The 5,240-nt window shown below is 42.0% G+C and overlaps 1 protein-coding gene across 1 annotated transcript in view; it reads left to right on the forward strand.

Annotated features, from left to right (window-relative positions):
* R3HDM1 (R3H domain containing 1) overlaps positions 1–5,240 on the forward strand; it is a 180,653-nt gene that overhangs the window by 171,091 nt on the left and 4,322 nt on the right. The gene's annotated exons all lie outside the window — the stretch shown is intronic.

Consider the following 5,240-nt stretch of genomic DNA (forward strand, 5'->3'; position numbering starts at 1 on the left):
CGCCGGCCCAGAGGCCTTTCTTTATTTAAAAAAAATTTTTTTTTTTAAGAACAACAAATAAATAGATAAATAAGTGGTTTTTGTTTTTTGGGGTTTGTTTTTTTTTTTTTTTCAGTTTATTCTATAGAGAAATAAAAAGTGAAGAACACTGTAAATATCTATCAGTGAGGAATGACTCAATTATAGTATGTCTACATAAGGAATACCATATTCAACTATCTAGAAATCATGTTTTAAAGAATCAAGGGCATGGGACTGGCAGGTGGCGTGGTGGTTAAGGTGCTAGACTCCCACATGGGTGACACTGGTTTGAATCCTGAACCTGGTGGCTTGCTTTCTCACTTTCCCTCTCTCTTTCTCTGGTCAAATTGAAAGATGATAATGATGAATAAAAATAAATAAAAACAATTAAAAAAAAAAAGAAGAGAATCAAGGGCCAGCCTCATGGCCTGGTGGTTAAGGAATCAGATAACAAATGGCAAACCACAGTTCAAATCCTGGCCCCAGCAGCTTCTTTTTTTTTTAACAGAAGTTTTATTTTATTTAACTTTATTTACTATTATATTTTTTCAATTTGACCAAAGAGAGACAGAGGAAGAGAAATAAAGTGAGAAAGCAAGCCGCCAGGTTCTGGACTCAAACTATGGTCAGCCATGTAGGAATCCAGTGCCTTTAACCACCATGCCACCTTCCAGTCTCCCCAGCAGCTTTTAAGCATTCAGGTACATGTGCACATGTGCCCCAAATCCCATCAGAATGGAGAAATGGTGGAGAAGGAATTATGATATGACCACACCCCACTGAGGGGTACGTTCTCTCTTTCTTCTCCCCCTCTTGGTATTTTGTCTATCTGGCAAGCACATGCACCCTCTGGCAATTAAAAACAAAAAAGAAGACCAGCAGATGGTGTAATGGTTAAGTCGTTGGACACCCACATAGTCAACCACAGTTCCATTCCTAGACTCAGCGACTTAAAACACACTGGCACGTATGTATGTGTGCCCAAGGTCCCAAGAGGAGAATGGAAGAGAAGGGATTGCAGTGTGATCATCCCCCCAAGGGGGCAATTTCTTGGTTTCTGTCTGTCTCTGTCTCTCCCATAAGTACAAGTGCCCTATAGCAAAAATATCTCTCAGAAATAATAATAGGGACCAGCAGGTGGCATAATGGCTATATCGCTGAACTCCCATGTAGTCTACCACAATTTGAGTACTAGACCCGGTGGCTTAAACTCACACCAGGTACATGTGCGTGTGTGCCCAAGATACTGAGAGGAGAATGGAGGAGAAGGGATGGTGGCATGGCCATTCCCCATGGAGGGGGTGATTTCTCGTTTTCTGTCTCTCCGTCTCTGACTTTGTGGCGAACGCATGTGCCCTATAGCAAAAAACTCTCAAAAAATAGGAATAATTTAGAAGAGAAATTTTCACCATCTGGTAAGTCATTTAGTAAGATATTTCAAAAGTTTTCAGATGTCCTAATAAACTCTGAAAAGATACACAGCAGTATTAATCATTGGGGAGGTGAATATTAAAATCAGAATGCAGTATCACTTTACACTTAGTAGAATAGCTATAATCAAAAACACTGATCGGGCCAGCCCATGGCCTGGTGGTTGAGACAGCTAGATCCCACATGGCGAAAGTGTACTTTGAATCCTGGACCCAGCTGCTTGAGAAACAGGCACATGTGCCCAAAATCCTGAAAGGAAGGAGAGATGGAGGAAAAGGGATTATAGTGTGACCATGCCCCAAGAGAGAAGCGCCCTCTCTACTTCTCTGGCAAACCTATGCAAGCTCTAGCAAAACTTTTCAGAAGAAAAAAGACAACATCAAATAATGTTGAATATAGAAAACTAAAATTCTAATACATTGATAGTGGAAGTGCAAAATGGCAAAACCATTTTGGGAAAAAGTTTAGTAGTTTCTGGGAACCAGCAGTTAGCATAATGGCTATGTCACTGGACTCCCATGTAGTCAACCGTGGTTCGCATCCCGGACCCGGTGGCTTAAAACTCATGCCGCGCACATGTGCGTGCTTGCCCAGGATCCCAAGAGGAGAATGGAGGAGAAGGGATTGCGGCATGACCACCCCCCTGGGGGGTGATTTCTCGCTTTCTGTCTCTGTATCTCTCTCTGTCTGTCTGGCGAGCACACGTGCCTTATAGCGAAAACCTCTCCAAAAGTAAAAAGTTCAGCAGTTTCTCACAAAATTAATTACTCGCCATACAGCCCAGCGGTACTACTCCCAGGTGAAAGAGAAATGAAAACACATCTGCTCAGACTTGGACGAGAACATTTATTGGATCATCAGAAAAGTCATGACACATTTTTGCATAGAAAAACCTAGAAAAATACATCATGACTTTTCCAATGACCCAATAGAACAAGCTATTTTTTTTTAATGATTTTTTTTTTTTCACATGATTTTTGCTAGAGAGAGAGAGGGAGGGAGAATGAGAAAGCAAGCCACCGGGTCCAGGATTTCAGTCACACTCAGCCATGTGGGAATTCTAGTGCCTTAATCACCATGCCACTTGCTGGCCCCAGAACAACCTGTTTTATAATAGCCCAATCGGACATGACCCAAGTGTCTCTCAACAGGAGACCAGATAAACAAATTGTGGTATGTCCTTATACTAGACTACTACTTAGTTGTAAAAGGAACAGTGCAGGGAACCAGCAGTTAGCGTAATGGCTATGTCACTGGCCTCCCACGTAGTCAACCGCAGTTCGTGTCCTGGACCCGGTGACTTAAAACTCACACCGGGCGCGTGTGCATGCATGCCCAAGATCCCGAGAGGAGAATGGAGGAGAAGGGATTGCAGCATGACCATCCCCCCTGGGGGGTGATTTCTCGCTTTCTGTCTCTATGTCTCTCTCTGTCTGGCAAGCGCACATGCCCTATAGTGAAAACCTCTCCAAAAAAAAAAAAAAAAAGGAACAGTGCAAACTGTTGATGCACGACAGCACGACAATAAAGATGACGCTCACAGGGCCAGCAGGTGGCATGGAGATTAGGGTGCCGAATCCCACATGACCAGCTGCACAGTTCAAGTACCAGAGGTTTGATATCAACGCCAGACATATGTATGTGTGTGCCCAAAATCCTGAAAGGAAGCACCGAGAAGGAATTGCAGCATGGCCATCCTGCAGAGAGTGATGACTCTCTCTCTTCCTATGAGTCCTTCTCTCTCCCTCTCTCTCTCTGTGGCAAGTGCATAGGCACTATAGCAAAAATTACAAAAAGAGATGAAGCTCACAGTTATGTTTAGCAAAAAATAAACCAGACACAAAGAAAATATTTACAATATGATTCTAATAACATGAAATCCAGCTGCAGTCAAACTGATCTCTAATGTTTGAAATCAGATGGTAGGGACAGGGTATAGAATTAAATTAAAAGGAGCTGGAAAGAACTCATTGGGATGGAAATGTCTTTTAGCTTCTTCAGGTCATTGTTCCATAGACTTTACAATTCTGAGAATTTGCCAAACTTAACACTTAAAATGTACATTTTATTGTATATTAATTATAGTTCAATTTTTTCAGAATTATAAAATTTAAACACATATATAGAACAAAGACTGAAAAGATACATACCAAAATGTTAGAAGTAATGGAATTTACCTGGGTGGTTTTTTATTTTTTCCTTTCTAATTCTCGATTTCCAAATTTTCTACAAAGGTAATTACTTTAATAATCTAGAAAAATTAGGTATATTATGAAATAAATTATAGCAGTGTGTGACCAACAATTTGACATGAATGTTACATGGAGCAGTTAGGCTGGCCAGTTTGGAGGACTCTTGACTACTGCTGACATCTCCACATTTGAAAAGAATATTGCTATATACCACTAAATCTTGGGTGGCTTTGTGCAGTGGGTCTCAATTTTTAAGCAACTTTCTCTATATTCTGTTAAGACTTTTTAAGTCATACTCTTCTTTTTTTTAATATCATTATTTTAACACTTAACCAACTTGTTTACAGCTATTTTTTGCTGCTTCTTCATACTTCATATTACATCTGTGATCTCAGGGCTAAACTCCATGTCATGTGCCCTTTAGCTAGATCTTGGGAAGGAGTGAGTGGCTCATGTGTGTGTCCTGCCAGGGAGCTGCCTGAGCATCTTTACAGTGTTGTTCATCAGAAAGGAGCCCCATCGGGACCAGCAGATGGCGTAATGGCTATGTTGCTAGCTCCCATGTAGTCAACTGCAGTTCGAATCCCAGACCCAGTGGCTTAAACTCACCATGGGCACGTGTGCGTACATGCCCAGATCCTGAGAGGAGAATGGAGGAGAAGGGATTGTGGCGTGGCCATCCCCCCAGGGGGAGATTTCTCGCTTTCTGTCTGTCTCTCTGTCTTTTTGGCGAGCACATGTGCCCTATAGCAAAAACCTCTTCCCAAAAAAAAAAGAAAGGACCCCTATGGTGTGGCAGGACATCCTCACTTGCTGTATTCTGCTGTCAGGAAAAGGAAGGGCTGTAAGATTTCTTGCAGATGCTTTCCTAGGTCCTATTGATGACCCTCCTCCAAACACAGGACAGACGGGCCAAGTCAGGGGACTTATGGTTCAAATAAAATGAGAATATAGCACAAATGAAAACATCATTTTCCATCCAAACCTAGGGACTGCAGCCTAAATTCCAAATACGAGAGACTGAAATCTTCAGCCTTGGTAAAGGAACACCTCAGTCTTTGAAAACATACAGTGTTTTTTGTATAGGGCATTCACTATCATTTGTCATGGTTGTTAACAGAACAACTTACATCTGTATTTATTTTCTGTTCCATACTTCTCTGCCCCATGGTTTTGTTTTTGTTTCCATCCTCAAAACCCATTACTTTAAAAAATAAGTCTGCTGGAGATGTGAGGGAATAAAAGGCATAATAGGGACCAGCAGCTAGCGTAATGGCTATGTCGCTGGACTCCCACGTAGTTGACTGCCGTTCGAGTCCCGGACCCGGTGGCTTAAACTCATGCCGGGTGCATGTGTGTGTGTGCCCAATATCCCGAGAGGAGAATGGAGGAGAAGGGATTGCGGCATGGCCATCCCCTCTGGGGGGTGATTTCTCGCTTTCTATCTCTGTCTCTCTCTGTCTGGCGAGCGCACACGCCCTTTAGCAAAAAAAAAAAAAAGGCATAATATATCAGGTACCTACCAAAACCTGTTTCTTCTGTTCACCTTGTCGTTGATCATTTTAGACAATTCTGGGAAGTACTTTATTAATGTCA

The sequence above is a fragment of the Tupaia chinensis genome, unplaced genomic scaffold (assembly GCF_000334495.1).
Source record: "Tupaia chinensis unplaced genomic scaffold, TupChi_1.0 Scaffold147433_1, whole genome shotgun sequence".
Lineage (NCBI taxonomy): Eukaryota > Metazoa > Chordata > Mammalia > Scandentia > Tupaiidae > Tupaia > Tupaia belangeri.